The sequence below is a fragment of the Molossus molossus genome, unplaced genomic scaffold (genome assembly GCF_014108415.1).
Source record: "Molossus molossus isolate mMolMol1 unplaced genomic scaffold, mMolMol1.p scaffold_m16_p_11, whole genome shotgun sequence".
NCBI lineage: Eukaryota > Metazoa > Chordata > Mammalia > Chiroptera > Molossidae > Molossus > Molossus molossus.
In genome coordinates, this window is record NW_023425346.1 from 103,298,572 (window position 1) to 103,325,250 (window position 26,679).

The 26,679-nt window shown below is 55.7% G+C and overlaps 1 pseudogene; it reads right to left on the bottom strand.

The window, feature by feature from the left end:
• Positions 1 to 331: 331 nt before the first annotated feature.
• LOC118625071 overlaps positions 332 to 26,679 on the bottom strand; it is a 35,717-nt pseudogene continuing 9,369 nt past the window's right edge.

Below are 26,679 nucleotides of genomic sequence, written 5' to 3' on the forward strand. Positions count from 1 at the left end.
AAGCCATGCTTCCCGAGCTGGGTGACTGTGTCTGCTGAGACACCAGCTGACATGCGCAGCTCGTCCAATACGAGGGGTGAGGGGTGGGTCCCTGTCTCACCCACCACCTCTGGTCAATGCAGGCTGGCCACTACCCCGGGGCCAGAAGGCTCAGACCGGTTGTGCGCTGGAGGTGGGGGTGGGGTGTCTGCAGGTGCAGGCTTCTGGGGGTGGGAGTCAGAAGGGCAGGGAGGGGTGCAGCATCAGCCTGGCAGGCGGGGGGGCCGGGTCTAAGGCTCTGCTGTCGTCATCTTGAAATTCTTCGTATTTGGGGGAGGGCAGTTTTATAACTTTATTCGACAATGAGCAGTGAGTTCTCATCCACACGAACTGTTTGTAGATTTTTTTAAAGTGGCGACAGGTACGTAGGTGACCCCCATATACAGCTCGTTTGGCGACTCTTCACTCTCGTCATGTTTCCTGGACAACCGCACCCGGATACGGCGAGGGGCGGTCCTCGTTCCTTTGGCCCAGACGGCTTCGTGGAGCCTGGTGTCAGTGGGCACATCCGAGGGCCCACTCCTCCGTGGCAAGTTCCTGATCTCTCTGAGTGCCCGAGGGGCGCGCTCCTTGAGACCCACTCCGTGGGCGTGCTTGTGAACGCTGATGGCCACGACCTCGTGGATGGCAGGGCGGCCCCGCTGCTTCTCGCCACCCTTGGTGGGAGCCACGAACCGTGGGAGAGGGAAATGAGCTTCTTCACATTTGCGACGAGGGACCCAGATTGTCAGTACGCAGCCCTTCTGGAATAGGCATCACAGTGAGCGTGCGAGGGGTCTGGACCTGGGCTCGTCAAGGTTGATGAAGAAGGGGCACCCCTCACCCCGCTGGCACACGCACCAGGAACTGCACGAGCCGTTGGGGGTGAGGGGGCGGGGCGGGGCAGCCCCCGGGGCTCCGAGCTGAGCTGGGCAGCGGGAACCGGGAAACCTTGATTCAACACTCACATCGGACATCAGAGCCCTGTGTCTGTTGGAGTCTGTCCCAAGCCAATTCTTGGATGCTTGTTACTCAGAACAGAATTTCCTGTTGTTCGTGTTTTAAAAATGAATCTGAAACAAATCATGAAATGAAAGGAATTTATTTTGGCCTGGAAAGTGGGCAGAATCCCAACAGGAAGAGGGGGTTCGGGGCGGATCAAATGTGCAATCAAGGGCACAGGAGCCAATGGCTCGAATCAACGAGCGAGGACCAAAAAATATCCACATTTGGCTGGAGAGAGGTCCAGGGGGGAGGAAAATAGTCACGTCAGAGAGGCAGCTTGCGGCCAGCCTGGGGAGGTCTGGCAGGTGGAGCTGAGGAGCTTGAATCCCTTCCTTCAAGGAGCAAGACAGAGGCTGCTGCCCACCTCTGCGCCGTCTCTCCCTTCGGCCTTAGCAGGGCGATGCAGACCCTTTGGGTAGCTTCGCATCTCACGCAAACACCCCACTCCCAGCTCCGACGGGGCTGCGGCCTGAGCAGTAAGCGGGAGGCAGGTGTCGGGTGGGGTTACTGAGGGGACAGTTCTTCCCTGAGGGGGCACCTCCCACCCTCCTGCCTGTCCTCTTCCTATTGCTCGTATTCAGATGTGACGCCTGCAGCTGTGCCGTAAGGTAACCCTGAGACTGGAAGCCATACGGGGAAAGTGGCGGACGGGAGACTCTTGAAAGGTCCTTTTAGCATCGAGAATGACTGTGGAACACGTTACGGGCAACGCTACTGTGAGCCGTGGGAAGCCGTTGAGCATTTCAGAACAGAGAGAATCCCTGATTTGAGTTCTAGGGGACGCACAGGTGTTTGAGGGAACTGGGAAGCAGGACGGCGAGGTAGGCAGGTTGGAGGGGAGGTCAAAGTTGGGGTGGTTTGAGTCAGAAAAGAGGAGAAACATTTGTAAGACAAAGTGAGCAGACGAACAGTTGTATGGGTTGGATAAGGAGGGAGGTGATCGAGCCCTGTTGGCAGGAGGTGGAGGCAGGGAAAGACCTCACTGGAAAGTGGGTTTGGGGAGGCTCCAGAGCTCTGTGTTAATGAGTGTGTGTCCATGGGAGACCAAGCAGAACTCTCCAGAAGAGAACCAGAGACACAGAGCTAGAGGGTGGGGAAATATTAGCTTTGGATTTGAGGTCACCTATTTAGAGGTGATTTTTGTAGACTGAGTGGGACTTAGAAAAATATGCTGACTCCGCATTATGAAAGGACTGTTGTCGCGTGGAGCCCTATTGTCTCTCGGGGTCAAACTCACCGTATTTCACCCAGCCTTGTGATGCTGGGGTTGGACCCTATCAACATGTCCCCTTCCAGCTGCTGGGATTTAACCTCCATCAGAAGAGGATGCTGGAGGGACCCTTGGGCCACAGCAGCAGAAAATCCGTCCCTTCTGGTTCCTGTTCTGGTTCTCATTACGCATCTGGGACCCCAGCAGCCTGTGCAGAGCTACTCCAGGTGTGGAGCTACTCCTGCAGGCCAGGCCTTCCCTCCCAGGGCCACTTCCAAAGAGCAGCAGCAGGGTGACCTCGGGCCAGTTCCCTGCAGGTGGCGAGCTCTGTGTTCCGGTGGTAGCCACGCCCCATCCAGGAGGTCTGATGCAGGCGGGAGCTACTCCTGCCCACCTGCTTCCTCGGAACCCCTGAGAATCCTCCATCATGCCTTCCAGCAGTTAACCACCTTCTGTTGATGAAAAATTCATTGCATTTTTCCTGTTCACTTGAAGAGTGTGGTTTCTGTCTCCGGGCTGGACTGTAACTGCTGCCCACATGGTAAACAGATTAACCTGTTTCTGACTGACTGTTCACTGTTTAGCTACACCTGTAAGTAAAGAATAAGAATGAAAATACTGAGAACGTTGAACGGTTCGAGCCACAGAGGTTAGAACAGACTGAATTACAATGATTGTCCTGCCCCTGACAGCCACCGGGTTGGAAGGCTAGAGAGCAGGTCAAGCACCACCTGGATGCTTGGACAAAAGGAAGGTCACGCCTCACCTGGACAGTCTGCTTTCATGGTGCATTCTGATCTTCTTCTTGCCTCCACTAATAATTGCCTCTCGATGTTACCACTAGCCTCTCCAAGGTGTGATTATAATCTGTGGTTATAAAGCCCTGGACGCAATGTCAGAAGGACATACTCACTTAGTGTTGACCGAAGGGGTTCTCCTAGGGACATTTCAAATGGCCTGGTGACATTCCACCTCACAAAGATTCTACACAAGTAGAATCTGGGTGAGTGACGCAGTGTCAGTCTGGGAAGAATTCTTCCATGTCGGATAGGTCGTCAGTGAGGAGCTCACACCAGCCTAGTCCTTCCTGGGCACGGAAGTGTCCACAACGCAGACAGAACGTGCCACTCCTGAAATCCTGCCTGCTGGTGTGCCAGGGCCTCTGCATTTCCTTCCCAGCTGCTGCCTTGCAGGGTTCCACCATTCGACCATTCGACATTCCACCATTCGACCATTCGACATTCCACTATTCCACCATTCTACATTCCACCATTCCACCATTCGACATTCCACCATTCCACCATTCGACATTCCACCATTCCACCATTCGACATTCCACCATTCCACCATACCACCATTCGACATTCCACCATTCGACATTCCACCATTTCACCATTCGACATTCCACCATTCAACATTCCACCATTCCACCATTCGACATTCCACCATTCCACCATTCGACATTCCACCATTCCACCATTCGACATTCCACCATTCAACATTCCACCATTCCACCATTCCACCATTCCACCATTTGACATTCGACCATTTGACATTCTACCATTCCACCATTCGACATTCCACCATTTGACATTCCACCATTTGACATTTCACCATTCCACCATTCCACCATTCGACATTCCACCATTCCACCATTTGACATTCGACCATTTGACATTCTACCATTCCACCATTCGACATTCCACCATTCCACCATTCGACATTCCATCATTCCACCATTCGACATTCCACCATTCCACCATTCCACCATTTCACCATTTGACATTCCACCATTCCACCATTCGACATTCCACCATTCGACATTCCACCATTCCACCATTTGACATTCGACCATTTGACATTCTACCATTCCACCATTCGACATTCCACCATTTGACATTCCACCATTTGACATTTCACCATTCCACCATTCCACCATTCGACATTCCACCATTCCACCATTTGACATTCGACCATTTGACATTCTACCATTCCACCATTCGACATTCCACCATTCCACCATTCGACATTCCACCATTCGACATTCCATCATTCCACCATTCGACATTCCACCATTCCACCATTCCACCATTTCACCATTTGACATTCCACCATTCCACCATTCGACATTCCACCATTCGACATTCCACCATTCCACCATTTCACCATTTGACATTCCACCATTCCACCATTCGACATTCCACCATTCGACATTCCACCATTCCACCATTCGACATTCCACCATTCCACCATTCGACATTCCACCATTCCACCATTCCACCATTTCACCATTTGACATTCCACCATTCCACCATTCGACATTCCACCATTCGACATTCCACCATTCCACCATTCGACATTCCACCATTTGACATTCCACCATTTGACATTTCACCATTCCACCATTCCACCATTCGACATTCCACCATTCCACCATTTGACATTCGACCATTTGACATTCTACCATTCCACCATTCGACATTCCACCATTCCACCATTCGACATTCCACCATTCGACATTCCACCATTCCACCATTCGACATTCCACCATTTGACATTCCACCATTTGACATTTCACCATTCCACCATTCCACCATTCGACATTCCACCATTCCACCATTTGACATTCGACCATTTGACATTCTACCATTCCACCATTCGACATTCCACCATTCCACCATTCGACATTCCACCATTCGACATTCCATCATTCCACCATTCGACATTCCACCATTCCACCATTCCACCATTTCACCATTTGACATTCCACCATTCCACCATTCGACATTCCACCATTCGACATTCCACCATTCCACCATTCCACCATTCGACATTCCACCATTCCACCATTTGTACTGTTCAGGGACAGATGATTCATATAGTCGGCCCTTGTGTATCGCGGTCAATCCGTTCCAGCCTCGACCGCAGTAAATGAATTTCCGCGAAGTCGGGTTCTTTATTTATACACAGTCGTCCCTGCCACTTTGCGCTTCGATTTTCAAGGCTTCACTCTGTCGTGGGTTTTTCAAGGTCGACTGAACTGTGTCCCCTTCAGTTCCCACCTTGAAGCCCTAACCTCCAGAGTGACTGTATTTGGAAACAGGACCTTTTCGGGAGGCGGGTAAGGTTCCACGAGGTCATGAGGGTGGGACCCTAATCTGATAGAACTAGTGTCCTTATGAGAGGAGGACGAGACCCCAGGGACGGCCCCTCTCTCTTATTCTTTCTCTCTCCGTCTACAAGCCGGGAAGAGGCTTCCAAGGACCCGAGTGCTTTGTCCCACCCTGACCTGGGACTCAGCCTCCAGAACCCTGGGAAATGCACTTCTGCTGTTTAAGACAGCGACGTTCAATCCTTCTCATCTCTGACGCCCACCAACTAACTACGAAAATTACGTGGCACACCAGAAAATCTATCTTTGACTATCTAACGAAGCAAATAGGTACAGTTTTGACTCATTCACACTGGACAGTTGTGTTGGTTGTAGTCAATTTTATTTGACAGCCTACGGGAAAAGGGGTCAGAGCCCTTCACGGCACCCTGGTTGAAAATTGCTGGGTTAAGACAGTCAGTCTGTGGTCTTTTGTGATGGCCGCCCAAGCCGACTCATACACGTAGCCTCTTAAATATATACGCAGATTGATTCTGGTTCATGATCAGTTTACGGATTCTCGGAAGGGGTGTCAAACGTACTTGTGTTCCATTCCCCTTGGCACTGCTCTGCTGAACACGTTCCTTCCCCCTGCCTTTCCTGTGACCCCAGTCTCGTTTGTTTTCCTCCTGGCTGCTCTCTGCCACACATTTCACATGAATCTGGCAGTTAAGACACTGGAGATGTCTCTAAGTCACTGAGATAGGAGTGATCACCGAACGTACGGGAATCTTCCATTTTCTGAGCAAGTGTAGAAGAAGAAAAACAAAAGCAGAGGCCTGGGGTCCATCCTTGGGGACCAGGTTTACCAGCCAGAGGGTGGAGCTGTAACAGGTGTTGTGGGAGCCCGGCGGACATGAAGCCACACATGCAAAGGGGAGAGAGGGCTCCCAGAAGGCAAGCCGTTGACTGTCTGCAGGCTTCGGTGGGGCAAGCAAGATTTAATTAAGAAAAGATCACTGTGTTTGGTAACTAAGACATCACTAGGGATCCTTGAGAAGCATCTTGGCTAAGTGGTAAAGGCAAAGACCCAGGTGAATTGAGTGCTGAAAAGTCATCGTAAGCGGACTAGGCGCCGAGCAGGAGAGGCGAGACAAAGGCTTACAGCTCCAGGCACAGCGGTCCTGGGCCGCGGAAGACACCAGGCACGGGTGTTAACATCGGAGCCAACACTAACAGGGCGACGTGGAGAAGGTATCCCTGACGGAGCACCATCTCCAGCTCCAGCAAGGGCTGCATCATCCTGAGAAACGTTTTCCTTTTTGAGATATTGTGAAAAGCTTTATTTCTGTGGAATTAAGCCCCTGAGTTTCCACGGTCCCGACAGCAAGCGTGAAGCCTGGGATCCGCAACAAGCCAGACCCCACGGAGCGTCGCTGCGGAGGTCAAGGGCGCCTGGCCGGGCCAGAGCAACCTCAGAGAAAAGCAGTGATCAACACAGGAGGGGATGGGGGTCATGTTCGAGGCAGTGGCTTCTGGCCAACGTCCCTTAACTCGGTGAGCGTACTCTGCGGGTGGATGCCCGCGGCATCCGGGGTGGCATTCTTCACGGGCCACCTCCGCTGTGCCTCGCAGTCGCTCTGGGAGATGCTTAGTTGAACCAGCTGAGGAGAGCGGGCTCAGAAGGCGAGTGACCCGCCGAGGAGACAGAGCTGGGAGGTGACGGGAACACCGCTCCATCCTGACCTCTCAGCTCTGACTTCAGTGACCTCTTCACAACATGACGCTCTCCTTTTCAGCGTCCATCCCATCCACAGGTCACAGGGTGAGAGTGTCAACACGACAGCCCGTACAAGGGACGTAGTTGGAGAGGATTCACCCTTGGCACACCATCTCCCATCCACAGGCGACAGGGTGAGAGTGTCAACACGACAGCCCATACAAGGGACATAGTTGGAGAGGATTCGCCCTTGGCACACCATCCCCCAAATGCATTGCCTTTATTCGCGGAGACAGGGCTCTTACCCGAACCCGGCTCCCTTGTCTGCCAGTGGAGAACCATATAAGAAACTCCGACGCCCAGGTGCCCCTCTCCTGGAGGTTAAAGGCAGCCCTCAAACCCTACCCTCCACCGCTCTCCTCCTGTCCAGGGCTCCTCCACGGGAAGCTTTCGATCGGGGGCCATCCCAAGTCCAAGGAGGAAAGGAGTGGGAAGAGGGTCCCCTAAAACGCAATGACCCCCAACTCCGTCGGAGCCGTGTGGGAAGCTCAGGTTTAGCTGGCAGCTTTTAAGATGTTCACAAGAGTTACATCGTCCTAAGAAACACTTGATTTTATTTTTTGAGATACTGTAAAGAGCTTATTTCTGTGGAATGACACCCCTGAGTTTCCACGGTCCCATTTCCCTCTGTCCCACAGAGCAGAAGGGCAGCTGGGACTTCAGCAGAGCTCGGATCAAAGCCGACGCCCAGAGTCCAGGCCAGCGTCAGGCTGTCGTGTTTCCACTGCAGTCTGTGGCGCATGGCGCGTGGCGCGTGGCTCGTGGCTCGTGGCGGGTGGCTCAGACATCCTTTGACTCTTCTGTCCTTCCAGGACATTGGTGCACACGTCCTGGGGGCTCAGATATTGTGATTTGGTTCCAGATCACCACAATCAAGTGAGTCATGATCTTTCCAGTTCGCTTTCAATGTGTAAACCTTTCGACACAGGTTCTGGGTCACAGAAGGTATTTCAGCAGCTGTACGCACGGCTGCAGGAGGGGTGGCACCCAGGGCCTGGGATTCCGCTTTACTTGGGGTCGTCCCGGGGGTCAGGTTTCCAAGGGCTTACTCCTTATTGGTGAATTTAAAACACAAGTCTTAGAAACAGTCTGAAAGGTAATATTGCATCAAATTCAAGTGTCTTAAAATTCAAATAGGAAACACATAAACATAAGTTAGACTCCCACAAAGTCCAACTTAATTGAAAATGTATTTATTTATTTTAAATAACATTTTTCTTTTTATTTTTTTCTTCTTTTATTGACTTTAGAGAGAGAGGAAGGGAGAAGCAGAGAGATAGAAGCATTGATCAACTGCCTCCTGCACGCCCCCCACTGGGGATCTGGCCCACAACCTGGGCATGTGCCCTGACTGGGAATCGAACCAGCGACCTCTTGGCGCCTGGGTCAACGTTCAACCACTGAGCCACACCGGCCGGGCTGAAAATGTGTTTAAGTATCTTAAAAACTGAAGAGAAACACACAATCCGAACAAGGACCTCCTGGAGCAGAGCCGCTGACACCTGACACTGAATGAGGGAGGAGCCACGGGTGTGTCTTTACTGCGGAGCAAGGACACGTGACCAGCCTCTTCCTGGGTTCACAGCTCATGGCCCAGTGACTCAGATGCTCACGGGCCCAATGACTGTGTGCCTGAAGCAGTAGATTTCTTACCCAGACGAAATCTAAACTACCTCAGTTAACTGAGAGGGTCAGTGGACCAAGCTTCTTTAGTGCTTGTTGTACGTTGTCAACTCCAGGAATTCTAACTATTAAACAACCTCCGTAACATGGATCTTGAGCCCTGGCTGGTTTGGCTCAGTGGTTAGCATGTCGGCCTGTAGACTGAAGGGTCACGGGTTCAATTCCCAGTCAAGGACGCATCTCTGGGTTGCAGGTTTGACCCCTGGCCCCAGCTGTGAGGGAGGCAACCGATCGAGGTCTCTCTCTCACATGGTGTTTCTCTCCCTCTGTCCCTCCCACTCTGTTTAGAAAAATTAATGGAAAAATATCCTCGGGTGAGGATTCACAAAAACAAAACACATGGATCTTGACTGTCTTCTTTAGCGGACAGACATCTTTCAACTCCAGAAAGATTTAGACTTGGATATAAAAAGGTTTAAGAAAGTCAAAATCAAAGCTGTGCGTCATCGGTAACTTCGTATTGTCATGCGAAACCTAAGACATGTATCCCCGGATTTAGAACACGTCACAGAACAGGATGGAGCGCAATTTCAGACACCGGCTGGGTGTCCTACAACTCAACTCCATCTCGACACTCAACCCCAAATAGCATCGGATCCTACACAGTAAGGTCTCAGTCCCACAAGACTGCCCCTCGCCCCACTTCAGAAGCCGGTCTCAAGTCCAGGTTGGCACCTGGGCTTCTGGCCTATGGATTGGAAGTTCCAGTGACCTCCTCCTCGGTTTGGATCGCTGGAGCTCAGAAACACTTCACTGTCGAGGCTACTGGTTTATTATAGAAGGACCAGGCCTGCGGGAGGAGCGAGGGGCTCCCAGCCGCTCCCCAAGGCTGCCGTTCCTTGCACAGCTCCTCGTGGTCACCACGGAAGCTCCCCAAACCCATCCTGCTGGGTTTTTATGGAGGCCCCACTTCAAAGACATAATTGATTAAATCACTGGCCATTGGCGATGGATCCAACCTCTGGCAGGTCAGGGGGTAGGACTGAACCGTCCAACCCTCTAAACACATGGTTTGTTCCCCTGGCAACCAACTTCATCCTTAGGTGCTTTCAAAAGTCACCTCACTGATAACAAAAGACAACTTGATCGCGCTCATCACTTAGGAAATGCCAAGGGGTTTAGGAGCTCTGTGCCCAAACGGGACAAAGACCAAATACATATTTGTTACTATAAATCACAATAGCACAGTTCAATTTAAGCCAAGAAGCATCCATGGGGGCCATGGACAGGCGCACTTAGCCCTGGCGAAGAGGGGGTGGTGGGAAGGAAATGCCCGTGAGGATCTTCTCAGAAGCTGAGCAAACTTTATTCTTACCCTTCACGGTTCAGCCTTCAGTCCCCTCATTTCTCAGCCGCCGCTGGAGCAACGCGCAAAATGCCAACCAGAATGAATCACTCGGATGCCTCGAAATTAGCATTTCCAAGTCAATTCCAAAGTCTCCTAATGGATCTCAAGCTGTTTTTCGGGCACATTGAAACACACTTTGTCACCGCACTGTCTATCCAGTCAGGGACACTGGCTGTGGTCATTCTTGACCTGAAAGTGTCCGGGAAAGTGGTCCCAGCATGGACGCCGGCAGCCCTCCACTCAAGGTCCTTCCTGGACCCTCGGTGGCCTTGAGCTCCTCAGTGTTAACTCTATATTCTTATGTCCTCTTACAGACCTTGGCTTCTGTGGCACAGAATGAAGGGCCCCAAGGCACAGACGTGATAGAGCAACCAAAAACATGTCAGAGGGTGTGAAGCCAATTTTGAGCTGGGTTAGGTTTACGTGCTGGTTCCCACGGGGTCAGTCCATATCCGGTGGGGTCGGTGGGTTGGGTTTCTATGTGCAGGGAAAAGGATGATGCAAGACCTGTGTTCAGGAGAACCTGGTGAGTAACATCCACGTGTACTTCTCAGCATGAGCACTTGGGGGTGTCCCTCTGTAAAGAGGGTGGTCCGAGACCCGTCTGGTTCTCTTGATAAAGACACCCCACTGTGAGCCACCCAGGCCGAGTGGGTCATGAGGCTGATTCCACTCTTGGTCCTAAAAGTAACATGACCCCAGCCTGACCCATCAGAGTAGCTCATTTTCCTGGCCACGGTGATCAAGAAAGAGAATGTGACCACAGCTGGGCCAATCAAAACCTTTTCTAAATGTGAGCCTAGAGTGACCACTGCCCGCTGCTCCTGCTGACGGAGCCTCCTGAGGACGAGGGAGGGACTGGTGTCCTGTGGCCCCGGGGGTGGGTGAGCTCCCAGAGAATTCCTTACGTTCCTCTGCTACTGAGACGTACTGTGCTCAGGGAGCCGATAAGGAGCGGGAGCGAAAGTGAGCGTGTTAGAAACAGCCCAAGTCTCCATGTCTCCCAGCTCTTCCTGGGTACGAACGGATTCATTTCGGAGTTACTCTGGGCGACTATCAAAAATAGAGCAGTCCTCCGAGCCAAGGCGGTCCGAGCGTTGATTCCCGAAAGCCTTCGCCTCCTGAGCCTGAAGCCCGATGGGACCTGAGACTGCGCATTGCTTTGCCTCCGGCCCAGCCCGACCCCTGGGCACCAGCCCGACCCCTGGGCACCAGCTCGACCCCTGGGGAGCAGCCTGACCCCTGGGCAGCAGCCTGGCCCTTGGGCAGCAGCCCGACCCCTGGGGAGCAGCCTGACCCCTGGGCAGCAGCCTGACCCTTGGGCAGCAGCTCGACCCCTGGGCAGCAGCCCGACCCCTGGGCAGCAGCCCGACCCCTGGGCAGCAGCCCGACCCCTGGGCACCAGCCCGACCCCTGGGCAGCAGCCCGACCCCTGGGCACCAGCCCGACCCCTGGGCAGAAGCTGCCAGAATCTGCGTGCGCCCGGCGGAAACCCCGGCTCCAGGCACATCCAAATTCTCCCCAGGTTGACCCCTGGGGTCCCTTGCTGCCCAGCACTGCAAGGTTCTGTTGACTCCATGAGGCAAGTTCCTTCAAGAAAGGTGAGAAACGGGAAATGTTATAGAGACAACAGACACAGAAGGTTCTGCAGTTTCGTGTCCGAGAGGTAGACTGGTCACTCCCAGGAGCTCCCCGGGCATACAGAAAGTAAGAGCCAGGGTTAGTGACCTCGGGCCCTGCTCTGGGAAAGAACTGGCTGGGTGTTGGGCATAAGATCTCCAAGTTCGTCTTATGTAAAACGAGCCGGTTCCACCTAAGGCTGGCCACGAGGTTTCAGTTCTGGACGGCCGGTGGGGCCGCTTTGTGAAGAAAGAGGGAGCGAGGGCCTGGGCAGGACAGGTGATGGTGCCCGCAAACAGTCAGGCGTAGAGTCGTGCACCTGTGATGTATACAGTAGGGAGCATAGCCATGCACCTGTGGCCTGATTCCCGCCAATGTCTCCTCAAACCCGGTTGGCTTTTCTGGTTCCATCTGACTGCAGATAAGAACTGAGTTTATTTCACGCACACTGAGGTGTTGGTGCTGCGTGAGCCCCTCCTCCCCTCAGGAGCGAGAGTCACCAGTCCTTCCTGAGGCTCTGTCAGGACCGGCGCCCACACCTCCAGCATCACCGCTTTACTTCATTTGGGACAGAATTGCTTTGGGGGTTTTGGCTCGGTAGACATAATGGAAACTGTTGGGAGGTTTGGGTGCTACTTCGTCACCATTCTGGCTCTCCACGTCGCAACCAACTGAGCCGGACCCCAGCATAGCCTGGCACCTGCAGAGCGGGGCGTGCTGAGGGCCAAACCCACGCCCCCGATCCTCGTGCGGGTGGAGGGTCTTGCGCCTCTCCCTTGCACTGAGCCAGCCTTCCTGACCCACCTGGGTTGCAGGTGATAAACCGGACCAAGGGCAGCGAGGCTGGCATCTCCCGGGCAGGCCTTTGTGGTCCGCTCACTGGTGAGGGCACTCCGGGCGGGCACCCCTGGGGCCTGGTCCCCACCAGGCTTGAGGAACAGGAACTGGGAAGGACACACCCCAGAGGAACATGGACCCATCCCTTTGGGGAAGACTGGAGACTGCACTGCGGAGCTGAGCCGGCCGTGGGGGTCTCGTTTATGGGCGGAGACAGCAGGCCCCCCCACAGGAATCACAGCAGGTTGGGCGGTGGGTCCGGGCTCCCTGTGTGCTCAGTCAGGAGCTGCCCACGCAGGTAGGGTGGAGGCTTCTGGAAGCCTGTGCCCGCAAGAATCAGACCGGCGATTCCAGGCTTAGGACGCCCCGCTGAGCTCCAACGGAAAGCAGAGATTCCTGCGGGGTCCCCGGGGTCCCCACACCAGAGCCTCTTGAAATACGAACAGAAGGAGCCACAACCTCTTCGCCCACATCAGGCCTGCAGAGGGTCTGGGATTCACCCCGAGAGAGTTCACCTGCAGGCAGCCTTCTAGATGGTTCTATTCCAGTCCCAGCCCTATTGTGTACCATTACATCATATTCAGATACTCAGGGGAAGTTTTCAAAGCTCAGAAGTAAGGTGTGAAAAGATGTGTTCATCACCTTTTGGGATTAGGCTAATGGTTTTCTAACGGCCCAGTCCGAAGGTCACGGGACTCTCGGGGATGACCTGTTCGATGAAAGCTGCTTAGGGCTGGGTTAGCCTGAGGGGAACTGAGGGGGCCAGTGGCCGGCCCACTGCCCAGGACTGCCCCTGGGTCACAGCCGGATTGCTCGGGTGACTATTGACCAGTTTTGTACCTGGGCCACCGAGCGTTCTACGTACTCCCTCCCCATGGAGAAGCGTCTCAGGACTCCCCATGGAGTCTGCCCCTTCACGGTGCTTCACCCCGAGTCAAGGACCACCCTCCCCTGGGTCGCTATGCGTCTGTACTGGCATTGGGGTTTCAACAGCTTCAGAATTCTCCTCGATCAAGGATTTGTAATTTGTGCAACTGTTTTAAAATAATGTTAATGTATAAATGTATTCATAGAACGAGGTATAATCTCTCTTCCGCTGAGACCTATTCGTCCACCACGCATTCGTTCTAGCCACCTGCCGTCCACAGCCGCGGGTGAGGAGGCGGCGGGCTGGGGCTCCACGCCAGCCCTGCGGGGACCAGCCCACGGCTCTGGAAAGTCACACACGCTAAACGTGTGCTTCCTCCTCTGCGAAGTGGGGTGTCCGGGGCGCGGGGACACGTGCATGAACTCCCTGGGTGCTGCCGGACCCGTGTCCTCTCTCAGTATGGGTCAGGCTTCACGTCCACGAGTCCAGATGAGAACGTAGAAAGAACGGGAAGGAAATTCGACGAAACGTCATCGAGGGCTGGCTTGAGACTTGTGGTGCCGGCTCTGGACCCGGGCTTGGGAATCATCACTTCTGTGCTTGAACAAGGGGCAGCTGGACACACTGAAAGGGAATGACTGTTCTTGGACCCCGAAGAGAAGTGGGGCGCAGGGCACACCGCCACCCCATAACCTGGAGGGACGGGAGCGCTCAGAGGGTTGCAGCTGAGACCCGCTGCCCCGGAGCAGAAGCCGCTGAAGCCGCAGGCTGTCGGGACCCCACGTGGGAGCTGAGTCCCAGCACGTGCCACCACGAGGGTGGGAACCCCAAGGCTGCAGCCTGAGGGGTTCTCGTGGGGGAGAGCTGAGAAAGGTCCCCCTTGGCTCTGTCAGGGGGACCGAAGAGTGGTCATTGTGAAATGCGTGCAGACACTTCAAAACCAAGTCAGACCACGCCCCCCAAAGACTTCGCAAGGTTTCTGGAACATTCTCCCAGTTTGCGGGAAATAGATTCCTCCCACCGCTCACACCCAAGGGGGAAAGAACACACAGGTGACTGGGTCAGGGCCTCAAGAACGGAGACTGAGACGTCACCAGCCAGGGACCGGAGCAGGGGTGGGGGGAAGGCCAGGCCTCGGGAGAGACACCCGTGAACGCCACAGACACGAAGAGATCGAGATTTAATCCTGAAGTTATAGACGGCTCCTGCTCCCCACCCGGAGGCCTCCAGTTCATGACCGTGGGTCACAGAGGACAGCGCCCCAAGGCACATCCTGTCTCGGGTGAGGGGCGCGTGGGGAAGCCCAAGGTCCAGGGGGAGAAGGGATGGACGCCGGTCACAGCGTGGTGGATACGACCTAACGCCGTCACAGTCCTGTCCGTGGGAAGGGTCTAAGCAGAGCAATGACAGGAATGACGTCAGAATGGGTAATAAAACAACACTCTCCTCCACGCTGTCTGTACCCAGCCCCCTTCCAATATAACAACTCGGGTTCGAAGTGAAGGGACGGAGGAGGACACACCATGCGCACAGCACCACAGAGGGCGGAGTAGCTTCACCAATTCCAGAGAAAGCTGACTCTGGGCCGGGGGGTTACCGGGAGCAGAGAGTGACATTCGTACTGCAAAGGGGTGAATTCTCCGAGAAGACGGCCCAACAGTGCCTGCACCTAGCAACGGAGGGTCCCAGCAGGTGGGGCCCTTCTCTGGTGGCTGCGCTTGTGAGTCATGTACCCTATTTTGCAGGCGTCAGTTACTTAAAAAGCAAACTACTTCCCCTGCGGCTTGCGCGTCCCTTCCTGTGATGGGAACGGGAGGAAGGCCGGGGTAGCCGTGGCCCAGGAGCCCGGGGGGCAGGCGTCCATTCAAAGATACTTGCATAGCCAGGCTTTGATCTTGGAAGGTCACCTTGTCTCGGAGAAAAACGAGCAGGAGCTAAGCCTGAACAGATGGTCTCGCAGAGGGTGCTGACTGCCGCAGGAATCTCAGGACATCCATCACCGCTTGAAAACCAAGTCCCCGTCCCAAGTTTTTCTGTCACTTTACGACCCAGGGCCTCACGGACAAGTTTTGGGGGAGAATTTGCGCACACAGGCCACTGAAGGCCTGAAAACATGTTCACCTGCACCCGTCTGACCTTCAGAAGGATTTCAAGGGAGAAGGGGAGAGAGATGGAAACATCGAAGAGAGAGAACATGGATTGGCCGCCTCCTGCACGCCCCCCACTGGGGATCAGGCCCCCAACCTGGGCATGTGCCCTGACCGGGAATCGAACCAGTGACCTCTTGGTGCAGGGTCGACGCTCAACCACTGAGCCACCCCGGCCGGGCTACATACACATTTTTCATCAGACACCTCGGTCAACGAGAATGAGGGAGAACTGTACGAATGTGTCCGAATCCCAGGATTCACCAAGAATTTCAGAAATTCCTGGCATGGATGGATTCAGTTATGATTCCTCTTTATCCCACCAGCAGGTTGCAAATATTTCCAGATGAGTCACAGCCTTCGCTCTTCGTAGCCAGTGGAGTCTTGTCACCTCAGGTGCCCCCGGCCTCAGGCCTCCGCTGCATCATCGCCAGCCTCTCGTGGGTCAGCCCAGGCCCGGGCAAGCCCGGGGCTTGGGGACCAGAAGCCGGAGCTCCCGCCCTCTCTCCACTCACACAGGTGCGCACACCTCCCAGAGCGGCCCCTCCTGGGCGCACCTGCCGGCAGGTAAAATCGTCATCCCTCTGGCTGGGAGCCCTGGTCCTCAGGGCATTCAACCCCTCCCTTAGCAAACACCTGTGGCCACTTGTTCTCCACACCACCTCAGTGCCCCCAGAGGGGAGCCACGGCGAGGGAAAGGGGTTCTGGGCCTCTGACCCCAAAGTTTGGGGCACACATGAAGGTAGACAGTGGAGCCAGGCTCACGTCTGAAGATTCCCGAAGGAGAGAGAGTCCACCCACCAGGGCGGGAGCGGCCTGTAGTGACCGTGCCTGTGGAGAGGGGTCAGGGTCTTGGTGCCTGTGTCTCAGGGAGCACCAAGGGGACCCAGAGGGTGGGGAAGTTGTTCAGCTGAGCCATGGGAACCCACCCGGGAGAAGAGCTCAGAGCCCGGGGCGGCCATGGGGGTCCTGGGGGGGGGGGGGGGGGCGGGGAGAGGCCGGTTAGACAGAGAAGAGCTTGGCCTGTAAACCGCCCACCAGCACTGCCGGGTGCAGGAAGGTAAGCTGCTGGGGTGGAAGGCCCAGCCATGGGTCTCGGAGAGAAACGTCTCGGGGGAAAGGACAGTCACTTCCGGGGTCCACGTCAGTGGACGTCAGTCGGTGAGTCACACGTGTCAGGCAGTTCTCCCTGGTACCCACAGAGGGCCCCGCCTTCTCACCGGACCCCTCCACCTTAGCCCGGCTCGCCCCACGAGTCTGGGCGCATCTCTGCACATGGCTGAGGTTATTTCTCAGGTCTGTGTTCTTTCTTTTCATCTGAGTTTGGGGGAGTGTCTGTTTTGATAGTACAAACCCACAATTTGACAAGGTCATCTTTGTTTTTTAAAGCCACGTCCTGTTGACCGTGCTGATTCGCAGAGCTTGGGGGGGCCTCCCCAGACGCAGTCCAGGTCCCCAGGAGGGCCACAGCCGCCGCCGACCCCTCTGCCTTTTCCTTTTGCAACGTTTTAATTGATTGACTCACCCCGTCTGCTGTCTGCTTCTGGTTTGGACACGCGACTTTGTTCGTACGCAACTGTTGACAGCATTTTCAAGTTTCTCATTTAGCTCACAGATTTCTAGTTGGATCTCTAGCTTCCTGCCTGATGTGTCGGCTGTCACCCTCACATCGTGGAGAGGCGTCCGGTGCTCCTTGGCCTGGGGCTCCCCTTTCCACCCACCTCTTCTCCCCAAGGGGCTCCTGCCTGGCCACGCCTCCCAGCGGACCCCAGGGCTCCAGCGGTCTCTTCACCCTTCACCTCCTCCTGTTACTGTTCAGTTGTTCGACGGACATTTTGTGCTTGAGTTTAGGAATTCCAGTCATGGATGGCTGGCGGCAGGGCGACAGAGAGGGACTGTCACCTGGCCCTGAACAATGACATGCCTGTTTTTTTTCCCCCCAGGAAACTGCATAAACATGGAAGGAACAGACACGAGTCACATTCTCCCAGGATCTCAGGAATGGGCCCCCTGATAGCAACTCAGCGACATTTGTTCCCATGATGACCAGACACACAGGAGAATCCAAAGAGTTTGGCTTGAGAACCCGGTCTTTTGGAAATGCCATGAAGACTCAGGAAGAAATGGAGCCGGGTTCGGATCTGCTATCTCCATGCCCCGTGGGTTGCCCTGAAGAAGACACCAGTCTTCGTCTCTTCATTGTAGGACTCGGGTCATCCTCTGGACAGAAGAGGGTGAGAGAGATTTTAGGAGCTGTTTCCAGAGGGGGGCAACCGCTCACGTCTGAAGCCACGAGGACGGTGTCCCCCCAGTCAGACGTCGAGTGGGACAAGTCCTGCCTGCGGTCAAAGGCACAGCGGGCCACTACAACTGCTCGTGACCCCCCAGACCAAGCCAGACTCGCCTGTCCATGAAGCTCGGGATTCGGGAGGTCTTGGCCGAGGCAGGAGTCGGACCGCTCCATTGCTGTCACCGGGCATCCCTCCTCAGACGGCTGACCCCTCCGTGAGGCTGCGTTTTAGCGAGTGGGAGGGCAGGGCCTCGGCAATCCCCGAGCCGCGCGGTGGGAGCCCGCGGTTTCCAGCCTGCAGCTGGCGTGCGCGGACCGGTGCGGGGTTCCACCCAGGCCGGGGAGTGCGGCGTGGCGGCTGGGGAGCCGGCCGTCGGTGCGAAGGTGGAGGGTATCGAAGTGCGGCGCGCTCAGCAGAGAGACCGTGGAAGAATAAATGGGTCGGATCTCACTTTGGCAGTTCGAGGGGCCATTTTCCAAAGTCATGAAGGGAACGCAAGTGACATAGGAAGAGAGATAGGCTCGTGGATTGAAAAGCATCAGCCCGTGTCCTGAGTGATATGAAACTGCAGACGTCGGGAACTCACGTTGCCCCCGTCATCTCAATAGAGTCTTCAAAGCTTTATTACCTGGAGATTTCGTGGGCAGCACATAGAGAGGGAGCACTGGGTTACAACAAGAACGGTCGCTGGCAACTGCACGGAATCCAGCACTGCCCGGTCTCATGCCGACGAGTTCATCCCTCCGCTGCTGTGTTCCAAACAAGGACGATGCGGCTCAAGAGTCAGGCTCCTTGTTCAAGATCACACAGCTAGGCCCCCGCCGGGTGGCTCCGTTGGTTGGAGCATCGTCCTGTGCACCAAAAGGTTGCAGGTTCGATCCCCAGTGGGGGGCCTACAGGAGGCAGCTGATCGATGTTTCTCTCACATTAATATTTCTCTCTCTCTCACTTCCTTCCTCTCACTATAAAATCAACAAACATATCTTTGGGTGAGGATTTAAAAAACAAATAAATGAGATCACACGGCTAGCAGTTGGCAAAACCGGGTTCCAAAGCCAAGCTTGCCCACTTGTCTCTGCCTTCCTGGCCACGTGAGCCCCCTTCCGGTCTCGGTTCACACACAGCCGGAGGTGGGACGAGGGCTGGACAGACTGCTCCTGTCTCATGGAGCCGCGTGGCACTAAAAGCATGCAGCAAAATCAACTGTGAAGCTTTAAAGAAGGGTACGACCCGGGTCCCACTCCAAATTGAAGGAACCCAGCAGACGTGGGTTGGGGCCGGAGAGATGTAATTTGGAAACTCTTCCTGGGACGATTTGAAGGCAAACCTGTGTTTAAAGAACCACCAGAAATGCTGACTCCAAATTCCTTCGCGACGCTCACGTTCTGGTTTTATCTTTAGAAGGTCTTTAAGTACCTCTCCGTTATCCAGCATCCGCATGTGCACGCTGGCAGAAAACGCCCACCGGCCTAGTGCAGCCAGGGACTGGGGTACTTCTGAAATGCGGAGGGTTGGCATCTGCAGGCTGGTGGGCATGTTGAGACTCCCCAGGGAGCAGTAACATAGTGAATGACGGCCTTCCGCGTCAGGCAGGGCAACGAGAGCCTCGGAGGCCTCACCTCGTTGTCAGGACGGTCTAGCCCGGCCGGTGTGGCTCGGTGGACTGAGCATCATCCCATGGACTGAAAGGTCCCGGTTCGATTCCCGATCAGGACACATGCCTGTGTTGCAAGCTCGATCCCCCAGTAGGGGGCGTGCAGGAGGAGCAGATCGATGTTTCTCATGACAATGTTTCCACCTCTCTCTCTTCCTCTCTCTCTTCAAAAGAAAATCAGTGAGCACGTATTTTTTTAAAAGGCAGCCATGGCCCTGGCCAGTTTGGCTCAGCGGTTAGAGCATCGGCCTGCGGTCCTGAGAGACCCGGGTTCGGTTCCCGCTAAGGGCACGTACCTCGGTTGCAGTTTGTCTCCGGCCCTGGTTGGTCATGCGGGTGGCAGCCACTCGATGTGTCCCTTTCATGTCGATGTTTCTCTCTCTCTCTCTTCCTCTCTCTCCCTCCCACTCTATCTGTGCAAAAAATGGAAAAAAAAAATGTCCTCGGGTGAGGATAAAAAAACAAAAAAGGCAGCCATGCCTCGTCCCCCAGCACCACTGCAGGCACCGAGCCAGCCACTAACCCAAGGAGACCCTGCTGCAAGGTGGCCCATCCGAAGAAATGTCCGTTCCGAAGACATTGCTGGCGGGTGGGTTTCTCCCGAGAAGAGGAAGCACTTTGCCCAGGATGAGAGAGGGAAGCCAGAGTAGGAACTGAAAGAAATCACCAGACAGGAAGTAGACTGCCTCAGACCGAGCCGTTAGGGCTCTGGGTCAAGCCGTCCTGGCTCCTGGAGAGGCAGAGAAGCTGCTAATGCCACCCAGACTGAAGGCACAAATCAGGCTGATTTAGAAAGTGCTTGCAAGCGGAGGTAGCTTCACACCAAGGTCTCTCTCCCCAGCGTTCGACATATCCGTGGGATTTGTAGTGAAGAAGGAAACCAAATTCAGCGAACACAGAATCTCACCTACACACAAAAATGCATAGAAAATATACTTCAAAATAAGAGATTTATAATACAATCGCGCCCTGGTTGGTTTGGCTCGGCGGTTGGAGCGTCGGTCCGTGGACCCGAGAGTCCTGGGTTCGGTTCCCGCTAAGGGCACGCACCTCGGTTGCAGTTTGTCTCTGGCCCTGGTTGCGTGTGGGTGGCAGCCACTCGATGTGTCCCTTTCACGTCGATGTATCTCCCTCTCTCTCTCTTCTTCCTTCTTTCTCTACTGCTCTATCTCAAGATAAATGAAAAAAAAAAAAAAGAAATACAATCGCATGTTATGATTCTAATTAGCATCAGATCAGTTCTATTCTATAAGTTTTTCCCTTCTCTGCTTCCATAGCGGAGTCTGTAGTAATAGGGTCCCCTGTCTATTGTTACCTGTGTCAAGTCTGGCACCCGGCATAGTCCCAAGGTCACCTGGGTGGGGGAAATTAATGAACGTTTGTAGAAATCCATCCACCATTTCACCCTGGTTTCCACACCGCCCCTGCCTCATCCAGGAGCCGAACCAGCAGGCAGCTTCTCGGGGGGCCTCGCTTCATGCGAGTAAGACACAGCCTTGTCCCAGGGCTTGGCCAACCGGCAGCTCAGGGAGTCCACCCCGGAATCAGGTAAACGCCACCTCACGCACGGGACACACTCACAGGAGGCCTTCAGTAACGGCATTGCAGACGGCCCGCCATCCCCAGGGATACACGCACGGGACACGCTCACAGGAGGTCTTCAGTAAGGGCATTGCAGACGGTCCGCCGTCCCCAGGGATACACGCACGGGACACGCTCATAGGAGGCCTTCAGTAAGGGCATTGCAGACGGTCCGCCGTCCCCAGGGATACACACACGGGACACGCTCACAGGAGGCCTTCAGTAAGGGCATTGCAGACGGCCCACGTCCCCACGGATACACGCATGGGACACGCTCACAGGAGGCCTTCAGTAAGGGCATTGCAGACGGCCCACGTCCCCACGGATACACGCATGGGACACGCTCACAGGAGGCCTTCAGTAACGGCATTGCAGACGGCCCGCCGTCCCCACGGATACACGCACGGGACACGCTCACAGGAGGCCTTCAGTAACGACATTGCAGACGGCCCGCCGTCCCCACAGATACACGCACGGGACACGCTCACAGGAGGCCTTCAGTAAGGGTATTGCAGACGGCCCGCCGTCCCCACGGATTCACGCATGGGACACGCTCACAGAAGGCCTTCAGTAAGGGCATTGCAGACGGCCCGCTGTCCCCACAGATACACGCACGGGACACACTCACAGGAGGCCTTCAGTAACGGCATTGCAGACAGCCCGCCGTCCCCACGGATACACGCATCAGCAGCTGCCTGCCTGGGCCCAGCCCTGCCCCTGAGTCCTGAGTTTTAGAATCCAAGGGAGTCTGTCCCCTTGATATCTTGCGTTTGGTGTTTGCAGGGAACCGACTTTCTCACACTTTGTCACAAGCTGCAAGGACAGCGCCGTCTGAGGAGGTGACAGACGGCCCAGGTGATGAGCTGACGTCCACATCCCCAAATAGCATCCCCTGGCTCCAAGGCCAGGGCTAGGGTGTGGGGGGGGGAGGAAGGGGGGGTCTGTGACGTCTCAGCTCTGGGGAGCGACAAGCAGAAGCAGGAGCAGGAACCCAGGGGTCCCAGCCAACCATGAACACTCCCGTAGGAGCCTCCCCACGGAGGACCCCTTCCCCTCGCCTTCAGCTAGGGCGGCGCAATCGCTCTTGAACGTTAGGCGAGTTCTGAGTGGAGCACGCGTTACGTGAAGCAGGCGTGTTCTCACCTGCACTTGTTTTACTGTTAGCACGTGTACTTTGATGGGCGGCAGAGGATTTCCAACACTGCCCCCGAGCCCTCAGGGCCTGCTCTTGGGGAGGGAGCCCCGGCAGCCCCGGCCGCAGCACCCTGACCCGGGGCCTCTCCTGGACTGAGCCTCTGCTGCTGAGCTTTCTGACAAGATGCCCCGTGCACGGGGGCTCCCACTGAAGGGCTGAAGACCCTGGTGGACACAACAAAGCCCGGGTTAGTGATCTGCAGGGGACATGCCACTGTCCCTCGGTGACAAGGCTGCTCACCAGGCTGGCCTCTGTCACCAGGACTTTTCTCTGCCAGCTCTCATCTGGGGACCTGAGAAACTGCAGGTTCCGCGACTCCGTGAGGAGGCTGGTGGTCCTGACGGTTGTCTCGAAGGTTCCGGGCAAACCAGAGACCCAGCTTCCAGGCCACCTCCTGTGGGAGCAGCACGACCAAACCCGCCCCGTGCAGACCCCGCACCCGGCGGGGAGGGCGCCTCGGCCTCCACCCAGAAGCTCCGTGGAAGGCTCGTGACGTCGTTTTCATCAGAGCTTCAGGGCTGACGATTTGGGAAACCAGCTTGTCCCCTGGCTGCGGCCATCTGTGGCGGGTGCCCCCAGCGGCCCCCAGAGCCCTGAGGCAAAGGGACCGCGACATGAGTGAGACCCCTCGCTGGGCCGTCCCGTTCCCAGACGCCAGCCATCGTTGCGCGCGGGGCGAGGCCTGGCTGTCCTCCGTCGAGTCCCATGTGGCACAGGTGACAAACCCAACCCTAGGGGTGGGACCCAGGGTGCCCGCTGATCCCTCTCAGGTCTCGGGCACTGAAGTGGCAACAGTGAGGGGCAAGCCTGTGACGGGGCGGGGAAGGCTCCCCTCCCTGCCGGCTGCCATGCTCGCTCCGGGTTGCAGACCAAGGACCTTTGACAACTCTGCCACCGGAAGGCCCGCCCAGGAAGCCGGCGTGGGGAAGGGGGTCTCCTGTCTGGGGACGGAGGCTGCCGGCTGGGGCGTCACAGGCTTTCGGTCCTGCCTGAGGCCGGATCCTTGAGGCAGACAGCTGCTGGGGCCGGGAGACGGTCAGAGTGTCGGTTTGTGACAGAACCGCGGGCTGCTGGCCGCCAAGGGCACAGTCCCCTCTCACGTGGGAACCCAGCGCAGAGGGCACCCAGCAACTCCTAGGACCAGTGTTTGTAAGAAAGCGAGACCGAGCACCGGATGTGCCCAGGAGCCAAGGAGAAGCGTTGGTTCTGGTTATGGGGCATAACTGGGTCCTGTAAGATAGGACCTGCAGAACCCGTGAAGATTCTTGGTCACAGTTACCAAGAATTCAGTTCATAGAGTCAGACAAAAGGGACTCTGAGAAGGAAACAGGTGTCTCGTGATGAAATCGCCTTTGGGTGGCCTGGCACGAGCTTCAAGTGCAGCTGCAACCAGGCGGTTGACCCCACTCCCCGTCTCCTGCGTGACGGTGCGCAGGTGTCGCCTACACTCCCCGCAGCACAGACACGCTTTCTCCACGCGGTGGGGACAGGCTGCCATCCGGAGCTTGGATTCCTAGCTCTGGCTTCCACCATTTCAAACCGCTCCTGGAGACCCCCCGTTGGCCAAGCGCGGGTCAGGCTCATCTGGACCCCACGGTCTGGGCCGCGAGTGAGGGCCTCATGCGGGATGGCGCGTGGGCAGACCAAACGGGGGGGGGTCCCGCCCCAGGCGCGTCCTGTTTGTGCTGAAGCAGGGGTTGGCACAGGGCAGCCCCTGCCAATCTGGCTGGCCACCTGCTTTCGTACATAAGGTTTAATCAGAACGAAGCCACGCATCACTGCTTTCTTGGCAGAGCTGGTCCTCGTGCTAAAGGTCAAGCTACCCTGGGAGGGAGCCCAGTGGGATCGCCCTCCGGCCGGAGCAGGCTCATCAGCCAACGCAGTAAAGGTCAGGCGGACGGTATGGGTTTTCACGGGGAGGCTGTCGTGTTGGAAGCTGGGCTGGATGCCCAGACCACTTCTCAGCTCCTCTGACCCCCTTTGTCTTCCTCTCCTCTTGTAGCCGAGGTTACAAGTGCACGTGTGAGTGTCCCTGACCTCCGGATGGCCCGGGATGGACACCCAGGGCCAACCAGGTCTCAGCCCAGGATGGCATGGGTCTCTGGCCTCATCTTTTGGGCCAAAGTTGGTTCATCATGTAGTCCAACCTTCTCAGCTCCGAAGACCACGTTGGAACTTCAGAGAGTGACTCACCGAGACTCTGAGCGTGTCCTTGTCCTGCCTCAGAGACCTCACACTGTGGGGACACCAGCTGAGGTGGAATTGGGGAATTCTGGGCCCCACTTACCCAATGTTATTTTATTAAAAATTTTTTAGTGATTATTTGGAGAGAGAGATAGAAACATCAATGTGAGTGAGATATATCTATCGGCCGCCTCCTGCATGCCCCCCACCAGGGATCGAGCACACAACCCGGGCATGTGCCCTGACCGGAATCGAACCGGGACCTCTCAGCCCAGGGGTGATGCTCCATCCACTGAGACACACCAGCTGGGCCAATATTATTTCATAATCTCACCTCCCTCCCTGCAAATGCCAACCCCGATCCCTCCCCCCAGAGGAGGGCACCCATTCTCACAGAGTAGAGGCAACCGGTGACCCGACGGCCAGTCCACTTCTCTCTAAGCCCACGCCCATCGCAGGAGGCCCTGTGCTGAAGCTGAGATGGGGTCTCTCCTGCACCTCAAAGATGTCATCCCAGCCCAGCCGGGGTGGCTTCGTTGGCTGAGCGTCATCCTGCGCACCAAAAGGCTGCAGGTTCGATTCCTGGTCAGGGCATAAACCTGGGTTGCAGGGTCGATCCGTTTGTACCAAAGGCAACCGATTGATGTTTCTCTCTCTCTCTCTCTCTCTCTCAGTATGTCCTTGGATGAAGTTATTTTTTAAGTTTTCATCTTAAAAAGAGATGCGGAATTAAAGCTGTCCCTGGGGCGAGGCCAACACACATTTCAAGCTCGTTTTCTGAGACCATGAGACCCTGTTGGAGAAGCCGAGTAGACTCTCCTTGCCCTTGACCTGACCTAGTCCAGCCACTAGGCTGTCTCCTGTTCACTCATCATTCAGAGGTGCTCACGAGGACAAAACAAAAACAAAACCCCAAAATGAGCCAGATAAACTCTGCTGGGGGCGAACACACACCCCACACCATGGCCCAAGGCAGCCCCCCTCCCAGCGCACGGAGCGGGGGTGACAGAGACATCAACTACTGGTTCCCTGAGAGTCGCCAGCCCCCACAGGACACCTCCAGCTATTAACAGAACACAGTGGGGCCAGCCCCGGCCGCTGTGGCTCAGAGGACTGAACATCGCCCCAGGGCCTGGGAGGTCCTGGTTCGATTCCTGGTCAGGGCACATGCCTGGGTTGCGGGCTCAATCCCTGGTGGGGGCCCCTGGTGTGTGGCGTGCAGGAGGCAGCCAATCAATGTTTCTCTCTCACTTCGATGTTTTTCTCTCTCTCTCTCCCTTCCTCTCTCTAAAAAGAATCAATAAAAACATATTTAAAAAGAAAAAGAATGTAGCAGGGCCACACTGATGCCTCAGGGAGACCCCCCTGGGAGAGCAAGGTGTGCTCACGAACACCCAAGTCCTTACAGGTGAGGCTCCCCACATCTGGACACCTCGGGAGGAGGGAGTGGTGCCGGCTCCCCAGAACTCCCTGCGTGGGCCTCTATCATTTCATCGTGAAGTCGGGTTACAGGTGAGCCCCTCACGGTCTGTCTATCCTCCATAACAAGGAGGGCCAGGGCTAACGTTTCTTCCATTAACCAAGCGGGTAGGAAACCACTTTGCCTTCAGGGAGAAATAGCTTCGGGACCACGAGGCAGAGATGGACTTCCATTCCCCAGGCGGGGTGACCCCTGAGCCTCTGCCCTCATCTCACACCGGGGGCAAGTGACACCTGTGACTTTTCCGACAGAGTTTGGATGTGTGTCCTCACGGGAGAACATGGGGGAATCACTGGGAACACTGCCTTCCAGCCCCCTAAAGGACTAAGACTCAATGGCAAGGTTCGACCTCCTGCAGGACGGGCCAGAGATGGAGCTGTCGGTGGGAACCGGCTGTGTTACTTTGTAGATGCGTCTACTTCTTGCAGCGGTTACCGTGTTACCATGTCAGAGGGTCTTGGATTTGCTCTCCCTGGGATGAAGTCTGGATGCAAGCTGGGGGAGGGGGTGCGGGAACTCCACAAGCAGCTTGTTTTCTACGGCTATTTGCTGTGTTTTCTTCCCGGGGCCACGTGCAAAGACACCTGTGTCTGAGAAGAGTCAGACGTGCCGCCGGCAGAACAAGCAGGTTTTCCTCCTGCGGCTCCCAAGGGGTGGCTTGTCTTTGCACGTAGAGGCTTGCTCCCC